The 13019-nt window shown below is 45.2% G+C and overlaps 1 protein-coding gene across 1 annotated transcript in view; it reads right to left on the reverse strand.

The window, feature by feature from the left end:
• Positions 1–13019, reverse strand: part of GRID1 (glutamate ionotropic receptor delta type subunit 1) — a 688202-nt gene that overhangs the window by 532639 nt on the left and 142544 nt on the right. The gene's annotated exons all lie outside the window — the stretch shown is intronic.

Raw genomic sequence — 13019 nt, forward strand, 5'->3', positions numbered from 1 at the left:
GGAGATGCCAACCCCGGGAGGAAGCCGCCCTCCAGCCTCCAAAACGAGACGCCGACGAAGCCGCTGCTAAGCCAGCCCATTGCCGCTAAGCCAAGAAAACAAGATGTTTCATAGAAGAAAAAAACATAGCCCAAAAGATACAAGAAGATGCTCAAACTCATCTGTCATCAGGAGATTGTAAACTGAAATCTTAGGAAGACGCCGTTTTGAGGAGGGCAAGATGGTGTTGGAGTAAGGGCACCCACATGGCCTCTCCTACCAAAAACACGGCTGGGTGGGGGCAAAATCCTGCCTGGGTGCTCTGTTTTGGGAACCCACGAAGCAGGAGGCTTCAGGGCATCAATCTGGAGAGAGCACGACAAGAAGCTTGATTGCTCAAGGTAAAACCATGAGTTTCTGGCGCTTGAGGATGGAGCTGTGGAACTGCTAAGCCCCACTCTCAGAGCAGAAAACAGTGGCACTCCCCGAACCTTCCCAGTCTCCCAGCTGGAGGGGCAAACTCCAAGATGGGGAGGGGGTGGTGAAGCGTGGAGAGGGGTCCCCAGAGTGTGGGTTCAATGGTCTGGACCCCCTTCTTTGAGCTTTGAGGAGCATACCAGCTGGCTAGTGGAGCAATCAGGAGGAGGGGAGAGGCAATCTGCTGAGGCAGCCTGATTTACCTAACCTCCCCAGGATAGGGAAAACTGGTCTGGGAGAAGGTGGAGTCAGGCAGTTAACTAGTCCTGGGCCACACGCCCGAGGGAGGGGTCAGTAGGACCAGCTTAATAAGCCTGCAAGAGCATATTTAGAGTTCCTGGCAAGGTGTGGGTGCTAGCTCTCAAAGAGACTGAGAGTCATTTCTTCCTGTGGTGAGTAAGTCACCAGTGTCCCATTTGAATTTCAAAAGGGAACTCACACCCAGGCTGTTGCTTCCTGCTGCCCTGGGAGAGAAAGCAGTTAGAAAAAAAGGGTATGGGGAGGACAGATTCCTACTCAGCAGTTTATCCAATGGCAAAGAGGCAATCCTGCCCCAGGGAAAGGGACTCTTTCTGAAGAGCTAATCAACCACAAGGAAGTTCATCTCAGTGTAGGGGTTTCAGCCTTGAATGGGCAAGGTCTCTAGTTCAACTCCCAGCTCCTCTGAGAGCAGTGACCCACAGGGAGAGTAAACATCCAGCTGATACTGCAGGACAGGGAAAACATAGGCATTATCCTCGCATTAGCTTCCCTTGGGTCTCTTATTTTTCCTTAAAAAAAAGAAAAGGTTACTTTTGTTATATAATTTAACTTAGTTTACTGTGCTAGAACCCACTTCAAAATTTGTAGCAAGAAAGCTGCAGGGTAATTGATTGATGAACAAGCTCCACAGGGGCTGAAAAGGGAAGTCTGTTTGTTCTTAGTGTTTGGCTGACTCCTTGCTTGGGGGTTTGTCTGCGGTTTTTGTTTTGTTTTGTTCTCTTTCCTTCCTCTTTATCTCTGCCCACCCCCCTTATTTTTTTTAATTAGGTGCTACTGGCTTGTTTCTTCCTTGCAGTGTTTCCACTTCCTTGATTTCCTCTTTCCTGTGTGTACTGATTTTGGCTACCAATGCTATCTCTCTTCCTTCCTACATCTTTCTATCTTCCATCATCTATTGTTTCTCTTACATTCCACCTCTCTTTGTTTAGCCCCCAATTTTTCTGGCTTTTTATTTCTAACACTTCTGTTTTCTATCTTTTCTAAACACTTTCTTTTTTTTTGTCCTTTCTTTTCTCTTTCCCTCTCTCATGATCATGCCAACTTTTAATTCATACAATATTCTTCTCCATATTCAGTTTCCCATTTCATTATAGGTACTCCACTTTTTTATTCCTATAACTCTACACTGCTTCCTTGAGTTTAATACACATTCTTCTAGGTCTTAAATGGTTCTTCTACTAACTTTTACTATCAATATTACTATTATACTTTTTCATTTCTTACCTCTTTGGCTTTCCCTAACCTTAATCTTTTTCCTTCAAGGGAACTTAGACAACAACAAGGAAATACAATAAGAAGAACCAAGTGTCAAAGAGAAAATTTAACACACACAAAGAGCAACTAAATAAAACTCTCGACTAGATGGAGAAGCTAATCAACTGAACAAACCCATCAAGATGAAATGATGACCAGACAGCAACAGAAAAATTGCAAACCATAACAATAAAGAGGAAGCCATGGTCCATTCCAGTGAACAAACTAAAAACCAGGAAGAGGAGCAGAACATCAAACAACTAATCAAAGCTTCCCAAACAGATATCATGAACCAACTTAATGAAGGAAAAGATTAATAATATTAAGAAAACACTTGGAGAACATACTGAAGAAATTGTGAACATACACAAAAAATAACAGATATGATGGTGATGAATGGCACAATCCAAGAAATCAAAACCACACTCTCAGCAAATAACAGCAGGTTTGAACAGGCAGAGGAAAGAATTACTGATGTGGAAGACAGAACATCTGAAATCAAACAGATACTAGAATTGATCAATAAAAAGACAGAAAAAATCCATCAGGGACTTACAGCTTTGAATGACAACACAAAATGCACCAACATATACATTATAGGCACCCCAGAAGGAGAAGAGAAGGGAAAGAGGACAGAAGGGGTGCTGAAGGAAATAAGGGCTGAAAACTTCCCAACCCTATTGAGGGACATGGATGTACCTGTCCAGGGAGCACAGTGCACCCCAAACAGTATAAATCACAGCAGGTCTACTCCAAAACATATACTAGTCAAATTATCCAATGTTCAAGACAAGGAGAAAATACTGAAGGCAGCAAGAGAAAAGAGAACCATCGCATACAAGGAAAGCTCAGGAAGATTAAGAGCTAACTTCTTAACTGAAGCCATGGAGGCAAGTAGGCAGTGATATAACATAGTCAAGGAAATACCAGAAAAAAATTTCCAACCAAGAAAACTCTATCCAGCAAAGCTTGCATTCAAAAATGATGGAGAGCTCAAAATATTCACAGATAAACAGACACTAAGAGAGTATTCCAATAAGAAATCTGCCCTTCAAGAAATACTAAAGGGAGTTCTGCAGGTTGAAAGAAAAAAACAGCAGAGACAGAGTTGGAGAAGCATGTAAGAACAACTAAAAAGACAAAAAGAAAAACAAAAACAACATATGACATACACAAATCCAAAGAAAATATGGCTAATGTAAGTAATTCCTTGAGAGTAATAACACTGAAAGTTAATGGATTAAGCTCACCTGTCAAGAGACACAGATTGGCAGGATGGATAAGGAAATATGACCCATCTATATGCTGTCTACAGAAACCCACCTTAGACCCAGGAATTCAAGGAGGTTGAAAGTGAGTGGCTAGCAGGAGAATTGCATCCATCATTCATGTGGAATCTAAGTCCCCTCTTGTTATACATGTGAAGTGGACATAAACATTCCAGGGTCCACAGGATGGAGAAATGGAGTATGGATTAGAGTAGACTTACTGATACTCTATTCTGGAACTAATGTGATTAGTAATCGAAGAAAATGTAGCATTGACATGGAGAAAGTGGCCATGGTAGCTGCTAAGGGTAGGGAGTGGGAAGAAGAGATGTGACGTGGGGGCATTTTCAGGACTTGGAGTTGTCCTGGGTGGTACTGCAGGGACAGTTACTGGACATTGTATGTCCTCCCATGGCCCACTGGGTGGACTGGGGGAAAGTGTAAACTATAATGTGGACCTTTGACCATGTGGTACAGCAGTGCTCAGAGATGTATTCACCAAGTGCAATGAATGTCGCATGATGATGGAGGAGGTTGTTGTTTTGGGAGGAGTGGGGTGAGGGGGTGGGGGGTATATGGAGAACTCATATTTTTTAATGTAACATTAAAAAAATAAATAAATAACAAAGTGAATGGCTGGAAAACAATCTTAAACGCAAACAATAACCAAAAAAGGGCAGGAGTAGCTATACTAATATCAGACAAAATAGACTTTAAATGGAAAACTATTGTGAGAGACAAAGATGGACACTATGTATTAGTAAAAGGGATAATCTTCAAGAGGAAAGAACAATCATAAACATTTATGCACATAATCAGAGGACCTCAAAGTACATGAGGCAAACACTGGAAAAACTAAGTGGAGGAATAGACGGCTCTACAATTATAGTGGGGAACTTTAATATACCATTATCACCACCAGACAGAACATCTCACCAGAGAATCAATCAAGAAACAACAACTTTGAATAATATATTAGAGGATCTGGACTTAATATACATATACAGAACACTATACCCAAATACAGCAGGATATACAATCTTCTCAAATGCACATGGATCATTTTCCAAGATAGATGACATGCTAGCCCACAGAGAAAGTTTCAATGAATTCAGAATTATTGAAATCACACAAAATCATTTCTCTGACTACACTGGAATGAACCTGGAAATGTACAAGGGCCAGAGAACCAGATTATGCACAAAGATATGGAAGTTAAGTAGCACACTCTTTGACAGAGAGCAGGTCAAGGAGGAAATCTCAAAAGAAATCACTAACTACCTTGTGAAAATGACAACACAGCATATCAAAACTTATGGGATGCAGCAAAAGCTGTACTGAGAGGGAAATTCATAGCCATAAAGTCATATATCAAAAAAGAAGAAAGAGCTAAAATCAAAGACCTAACTGCACACTTCATAGAATTAGTTTAAAAAACAACAACAAATTAACCCCAAATGAAGAAGAAAGAAAGAAATAACAAAGATCAGAGCAGAACTAAATGAAACAGAAAATAAGAAAGCTCTAGAAAAAAAAACAAAGAGCTGGTTCTTTGAGAAGATCAATAAAGTTGACAAACCCTTAGCTAGACTAACAAAAAAAGAGAGAGAGAGAGACATGATGGAAATACACAAAATAAGAAAAGAGAAAGAGGATATCACCATTCACCCTACAGAAATAAAGACTATCATAAGAAGATACTTAGAAAAACTATATGCCAACAAGAAGGACAATTTAGAGGAAATGAACAAATTCCTAGAAACACATAAGCAGCCTACACTGACCAAAGAAGAAATTGATGATCTCCACACAGCAATTGCAAGAGACAGAATCAGTCATTAAAAACCGCCCAACTGAGAAGAGCCCCAGGTCAGACAGCTTCACAGGAGAATTCTACCAAACATTCCAGAAAGAACTAACATGAATCTTGCTTTAACATTTCCAAAAAATTGAAATAGAAGGAACATTGCCTAAATCATTCTATGATACCAACATTACCCTAATACCAAAGCCAAAAAAAGACACCGCAAGAATGGAAAATTACAGACCAATCTCTCTAATGAACCTAGATGCTAAAATCCTCAACAAAATACTTGCTAATCGTGTTCAACAACACATGAAACAAACTGTACACCATGACCAACTGGGTTTCATACCTGACATGCGAGGATGGACCAACATAAGAAAATCAATCAGTGTAATACACCACATAAACAGACAGAAAGAAATCACATCATAATACCTAGAGCTGCAGAAAGAGCATTCGACAAAATACAGCACCCTTTCCTGATTTAAAAAAAAAACTGCAAAAGATCAAAATAAAAGGAAATTTTCTGAACATGATAAAGAGTATATGAAAAACCCACAGTTAACATCATATACCATGGTGGAATTCTAAAATCTTTCCCCTAAGATCAGGAACAACACTTGGATGCCCACCATCACCCCTCATTTAACATTGTCTTAGAAGTACTTGCTCAAGCCCTGAGGCAAGAAACAGATATAAAAGGCACCCAAATTGGAAAGGAAGAAATCAAAATTTCACTATTTACAGACAACATTATCCTATACATAGAAAGCCCTGAGAAATCTACAACAAAGCTTCTAAAACTTACAAATGAATTCAGTAAAGTGGCAGGTTATAAGATCAATGTGCAAAAATCAGTAGCATTTCTGTACACCAATATTGAGCAATCTGAGGAGGAAATCAAGAAAAAAATACCATTTACAATAGTAAATTTAAAAAATCAAATACCTAGGAATAAATTTAACTAAAGATATAAAAGACTTATACACAGAAAACTTTACAACACTTTTAAAAGAAATCAAAGAAGACCTAAATAAATGGAAGAATATTTCCTGTTCATGGATAGGAAGACTAAATATCATCAAGATGTATATCCTACCCAAACTGATCTACAGATTTAAGGCAATCCCAATAAAAATCAACATGGCATTTTTTAATGAGTTGGAAAAATTAACTATGAAATTTATTTGGAAGGGAAAGAGGCCCCAAATAGCCAAAGACATATTGAAAAAGAAAAATGAAATTGGAGGAATCACACTCACATATACAGTCATCTGATATTCAACAAAGATATGAAGCCCACTCAACTGGGAAAGAATGGCCTCTTCAACAAATGGTGCTTGGAGAACTGGATATCCATATGCAAAAGAATAAGAGAGGAACTCATCTCATATCTTACACAAAAATCAACTCAAAATGGATCAAAGATCTAAATACAAGAGCCAAGACCATAAAGACCTTGGAAGACAATGTAGCATCTCCAGGATCCTGCAATAGGAAATGGCTCCAGCAAAAGAAAGCACTCGCAGCAAAAGAAAAAAGAGGTAAGCGGGACCTCCTCAAAATGAAAATCTTTTGCACTCAGGGAAGTTTATCAGGAAACTGAAAAGACAGCCTACCCAATGGGAGAAGATATATGGCAAGCACATATCTCATAGGAGCCTAATATCCAGCATATATGAAGAATCTTAAAAATAAAGACAAACAACCTATTTTTAAAATGGGCAAGAGATTTGAACAGATGCTTCTCCAAAGGAAAAATACAAATGGCTAAAAAGCGCAAGAAAGGATGCTCAACATCACTAGCTATTAGGGAAATGCACATCAAAACTACAATGAGATACCATCTTACACCCATTAGACTGCAGGCTGTTAAAAAAACAGAGGACTACAAGTGCTGGAGAGGATGTGGAGGAATGGGAACACTCATCCACTGCTGGTGGGAATGAAGAAGGCTCCAGCCATTATGGAGGACTGTATGGCAGTTCCTCAAAAAACTAGCTATAGATTTGCCATTTGACCGAGCAATTCCACTGCTGGGTATATACCCAGAAGAACTGAAAAGAAAGACATGAACTGATATATGCACACCAATGTTCATAGCAGCATTATTCACTATTGCCAAAAGTTGAAATCAACCCAAATGCCCATCAACAGATGAACGGATAAACAAAATGTGTATATACTTACAATTGAATACTACTCAGCCAAAAGAAGGTATACAGTACAAACACATGAGATAACATGGATGAATCCTGAGGATCTTATATTGAGTGAAGCAAGCTAGGCACTGAAGGACAAATACTACATATCCTCCCTGATATCAATTAAGCAAATCAAGCTGTCTCAAAGAACTAGAGACCAGAATATAGGCTTTCAGGAAATGGGGGTGGGGGTTGAAGGTTGTGAGGCAATGCCTACATGGGTGAGTGGAGGTAAGTAGTCGTGCAGGGAAGGGATAAGAAGGGGGCACAGGGACACTATTGGGTGGCGCTTTGCAGGCTTGAGGGGAGCTAAGGTTGGGAGGATGGGTCAGAGGGGCCATAGAATTGAGGGGAGGGTCGGGGGGAGCAGGTAAACATGGGAGATCATCAGGTACATGGTCTGGTTTGAGGGAGGTGGGAGAGAAGAAGGTGAAAAGGTGTTTGCTAGTGTATACTAGAAAATTCCTGATCATCCATTGCCCTGTGTATGTGGTCCTTTAACTTTGCTGTACTGTACATATTATGTATATATTGGGCACATGAGTCCTAATTATATAATACCCGGTGTCTAGATATTAAAAATGTAGCCAATGGATGACAAAAGTAGAGTTAGTAAACTAACATATATTGTATACTTTGTGTTAAAATTCATAGAAAGGCTGTCTTCTGAAAATAGCTTTTGGAAATGAAATTGTAAAACCACACACACAAAAAAAGATACATTTTGCACTTCTTCAAAATAAAAAATACCAAATGTTGCTGAGGTAGCGAACTTGGAAATGCTCACACATGGCAGTCACGTAAATAGGGAGAAATGCTTTGGAAAACCATGTGGTCTGACCTAATAAAGTGACGCATGCATAGGCTCAGTACCGCCGCGATTCTGCTCTCAGGAGAGACCCTAAGAATCTCCTGCGTGACTGTGAATGGGTACAGGTTTCCTTTGGGGATGATGAAAATCTTCAAAATTAGACCTTGACGATGGTTGTACACACTGTGAATATACTAACAACCACTGAATTGGACACTTGAAGGCCAAATACTCGGTAGATAAATCATATCTCAATATCTCAATAAAACTACAAGGCAAACGGGAGGAAGGAAAACTGCTCCAGTGGGTCCCGGGAGAAAGGGTTGGCTCCACATTCTACAACATGCCCCTGTGTCTTCAGTGTTATCCTTTAGCAACAAAAGCATTGGAACCACATGACAGGTGGCAGAGGTCACTCTGTACTTACTTATATCCCCAACGCAGCTGGGGGCACAGTGAGTTGTGACTAAAAGATTTTGATTTGTTCATCCTAAAAACAAAAACAAAAACCGCCTGCCTTTGGAACACCCAAAGACGAATACAAGAATGTTCTTATCAGCCTTATTTGTGAGAGCAAATACTTGGAAACCACCCAAACGCCCATTAACAATAAAATCGATAAACTCGGGGCGTACTACGCAAGAGTCAGGTTGACTGGACCCACCCACCCGTGTCGAGTGGGGGAATCTCAAGAATATAAGGTTGAGTGGAAAAAATCAACCCCAGAAGAATGCAGACAGCGTCAGTCCACATGAAAAAAGTTTTAGAGCAGGACAAACAATACAGAGGTATTTTAGGCCCAGACTTTCATGATAAAACCATAAAGAAGAGCAAAGATGGGTGAACACACCATCGGCACGGTGGCTCTGTCTCCTGGGGACATGCAAGGATTTCCTTACCCGCCTTTAAACCGGGCGTGCGTTCCTGAGAGTTTGTTTTGCTGTGATCACTTGACGGGATATCGTATGTGTAATCCAAGCACAATTTTTAATTTTTAGAATAACTTTTAACTAGCACAACTCGATAACGACCGTCCGTGCAGAGCCCTGCACTTGGTGTCCGTGGAATCCCATCCCAGGCCTGTGAGCCATCCCAGAGGCCCCAGAGGAGTGGGGAGCGGAGAGACCTGGGCCCTGGGTTCAAATCCCAGCCCCACTGCCCCACTCACCTGTCTCTTCGTCTAAAACGCGTGCCTGGAGAAAAGGCACAGGGCACGACTCGGCGCGTGCTAGTTGAATGAATGAGTGAGTGATTTCTAAGAGCCCACCATCGCTACAACCCTCATCCAATCCCACTCACTATGGAAAACTGTGGCCGCAGCCCCTGGCCAGCCGCGCGCCCCCCAGCACTCGCAGGAACAGCGCAGCCCTGGACGTGGCAAACCAGAAAGTTCTCCGTTCCATTCAATCCCAACTTTTTGGTATTTTCATGCTGCAGATTTTCTCTCCCAAATGTCAGCTTCTCTTGTATTTTTCCTCTCGCTGTCACAACAAGCATACAAGTGTTTTCGAAGGAATTTTACCAAATGGCACATCTTGCATTTTGGAAACCTTATATGTACAAACTCCCCTCTCTCACCTCGGCCAGGATCTGCCTTGGTGCCCATGCGTCTGCAGTTCTGACCCCTAGCCCCTGACTCAAATGCCCAGAGCAGGACTTTTCTGGGTTTACAGGAGGTTGAGGGGCAAGTAAGGAAGAGACAGGCAGTGCTCAGCAGAAGAGAGACCCTACGTGTGACGTTTGCGAAGGGACTGGTGGCGCCAGCCCCAGCCAAGTCCATTCAGGGCACCCTCCTCCTCCTCCTTGCATCAGCTCTGCTTGGCTGGGAACAGGAGGAAGAAGCTGGCGTCTAGCAAACCCCAAATCACAGGAATAAGATGGAGCCTCAGGTAAGGACACGGGACTCAGAGTCAAAAAGAGCCTCCCAGTGGAGAGCGGCTGTAGCTCAGTGGCTGAGCACCTGCCTCCCATGTACAAGGTTCCGGTTTCAACTCCCGGCACCTCCTAAAAACTATGATTAAAAACACCTTTCTGAGTCTCGTTTTCCTCATCTGTAAGACGTAACAATAATCCCAGCTCAGCAGGCTGCGGGGTGGCTTGAGGGAAATGACCTTGGCCACGTCAGCCCTGTAAATCCACCCGTGGCACTCAGGCCACCGTGAGGCCGGCCGGGCCCTCGCAGGGCAGGATGCGCTGCCGCCACCCGCACGTGGGCGTCCACTGCCTTGGCACGCCTGAGACGGGATGTCAGGAACAGGCCGGAGGCTGGGCCGCAGGAGTTGGGAGGGGCCGAATTCAACATAGACCGTGTCGGGGCAGGAACCTGGCCTCAGAGTTGGTAAAATCAGGAGGCTAATGGCCAGGCCAAGGTGGGAGGTTCTGCCCAGAAGCCAAGAAAAGAAGCGCTGGCCTCCAGGAAGCCCCATCAGCGGGTCAGCACTGACAGCGCCAGGGCGCTGCTCCGAAGCAGGTGGACGGCAGCCCCGGGGCACTCGGTTCTCCTCCGCTCTCCAGAGCCCTCGTGCCGGGGCCCGTGAGCCGCTAGGCCCCCTCCTGCTCCATGGAACCCTCAGAGTGAGCGCAGTGCTTTCCACCGCAGAGCCCGCAGCCGGCCTCAGAATCCTTCTCAACACAGCCTCGAGGCCACTTCAACCCAACACCCGCAGCGGATCATCCTTCAGGTAAAAGCTTTGTCCTGCTGGGCCCTGATGGGACTGCTGAAAAGGTCAGGCTGGTTGGAAACTAGCTTCGGCCTCCTCACACATCTCTTGTGGTTGGAGGGTCTGGGCAGGGGCAGGCGAGGAGAGGCGAGTGTGCCTGAAGAACGATTACCTGTTTCCTTGCCCACTCCCCGTCTCTGAGTCAGAAGCCAGCCTCTCCAGCACCCCTTGTCTTTCCCCCACCTCTCCTTTGTCTGATGTGACAATGGTTTGCAAACGCCATGTTCTTATGAGCCAGCGTCTTCACCCGCACAGCGAAGCATGACAACGAACGGCGCGGCGTCCTGGACTTCTTGGAACTCCCAGCCCAGCAGGGGATCCCAGGACGCATCAACTGACCATGTGATAGCCAAGCCCTGAGCCTCAACAGACTTCAGCTCCTACACTCTGGTTTGTTGGACTTACCCCACTCAGCTAACATGGAGGTGAAGAAGGTCAACCACTACACCATGGAGCCTAGAGTGCCTACAACTGAAAGCAGGAGGATTGCAGCCAGCATCCATGTGGAATCTAAGCCCCCTCTTGATATAGATGTGGAGTGGACACAACCATTCCAAGGTCCACAGGATGGAGGAATAGAGTATGGATTAGAGTGGACTTACTAATATTCTATTCATGAACTATTGTGATTGGTAATTGAAGAAAATGTGGCATTGGAGTGGAGAAAGTGGCCATAGTGGCTGCTGGGGGTAGGGAGTGGGAGGAAGAGATGTGATGTGGGGGTGTTTTCGGGACTTGGAGTTGTCCTGGGTGATGCTGCAGGGACAGTTACTGAACATTGTATGTCCTCCCATGGCCCACTGGGTGGACTGTGGGAGAGTGTGGGCTATGGTGTGGACCACTGACCATGAGGTGCAGCGGTGCTCAGAGATGTACTCACCAAATGCAATGAATGTCTCATGATGATGGAGGAGAGTGTTGTTATGGGGGAGGAGTGGGGTGAGGGGGGTGGAGGTATATGGGGACCTCATATTTTTTTAATGTAGCATTAAAAAAATAAATAAAGACAAAAAAAGGGGGGGAAAAATAAAGAGAGGGAAAGGCCAGGATTCACACAATTGTACAAAATAAAAAAATTTAAAAAGCCGAGCCCCGACAGCGGCCAGCCGAGCGCAGAGCTCTGAGAGAAGGACCCGGGGCTGTGAAAGCACGTGCCCAGGGATCCAGAGCTCCACAGAAAGGGAGGAGGCTGTGGACAAGCGGAGACAAGGGCAGCCCTTCCCTGTGGCCTTCATTACTGAGCCGGTGGGGACAAGAGGCTCAAGAAGGGGCCACTGAGCCTGCCGGACGGGGGTGGGCAGGCTGGAGAGCTGACCCCCTGCTGTCCTCGGGGCCTGAGCTCCCCCAAGTCCCCCTCCCAGGCCAGAGAGAGAGCTGAGGTTTGCAGGGCACCCAAAGACCGGAAGGTGCAGGAGAAAGCAGGGTGGGGCAGGCCTCAGGGCCTCCAGCCCTAGCATCTCCCTGTCTGCCCAGGGGCCCAGCCACAGAGCGGCCTGGACACCTTGGCTTTGGGGTCGAGTCAAGGGTTCTGCGGAGCAGGTCAGGCGCCTGGAGGCTCACTGCAAGCGTCCCGGGGCGACTGCAAGCTCCCCAACTCCCCCCAGGGCCAGGGTGGGCGCACGGGGCGGGGAGGCCAGAGGAGCCAGCCCTGGACAGTCCAGTTCCAGTCCCTGGAGCCGCAGGCCGCCCTCATCCTCGTCACCACCTCATCTTTATTTCAGCACGGTGCCTATTTGCTCTTCCAGTTCTTCCTGGAAGACTCCAAATTGCATATTTGCTCAAGAGCCGAGGACAACATTCCCGTCTTCAAGAAGCCGAGTATTTAGGCAAATGCAAACACACGCTGATTTCTTTTCTTAGTTACATTCTTGGCAAGGGAATCATTTCACCCAGGACCAAGTGGGACTTTCCAGGGTCCACCCTGTGCTCCCCCGGCCCCAGCCGGGGCGCTGCCGCCCCTCACCCTCTGAAAGTATGCAAGGCGGGTGGCCGTGGCTGTCCCGTGGTGTGAGCGTCCCCCTGACGGACAGCTCGGCCTCTTGACCGCGGTGGTCCCACGAATCTACCTGTTATAAAACTGCACAGAACTAAACGCACACGCATGCCAAGCCAGGTAGCCCGAAGGCGCCGAGCCCGGCCTGGCTGTGACACTCTGCTAGAGCCGTGCCTGGGGAAGCTGGGAGAAAGGCATGAGCGATCTCGCTGAACGACTTCTCATAACCACATGTGAATCTCAAG

Source organism: Dasypus novemcinctus, chromosome 6, assembly GCF_030445035.2.
Source record: "Dasypus novemcinctus isolate mDasNov1 chromosome 6, mDasNov1.1.hap2, whole genome shotgun sequence".
NCBI classification, from domain to species: domain Eukaryota; kingdom Metazoa; phylum Chordata; class Mammalia; order Cingulata; family Dasypodidae; genus Dasypus; species Dasypus novemcinctus.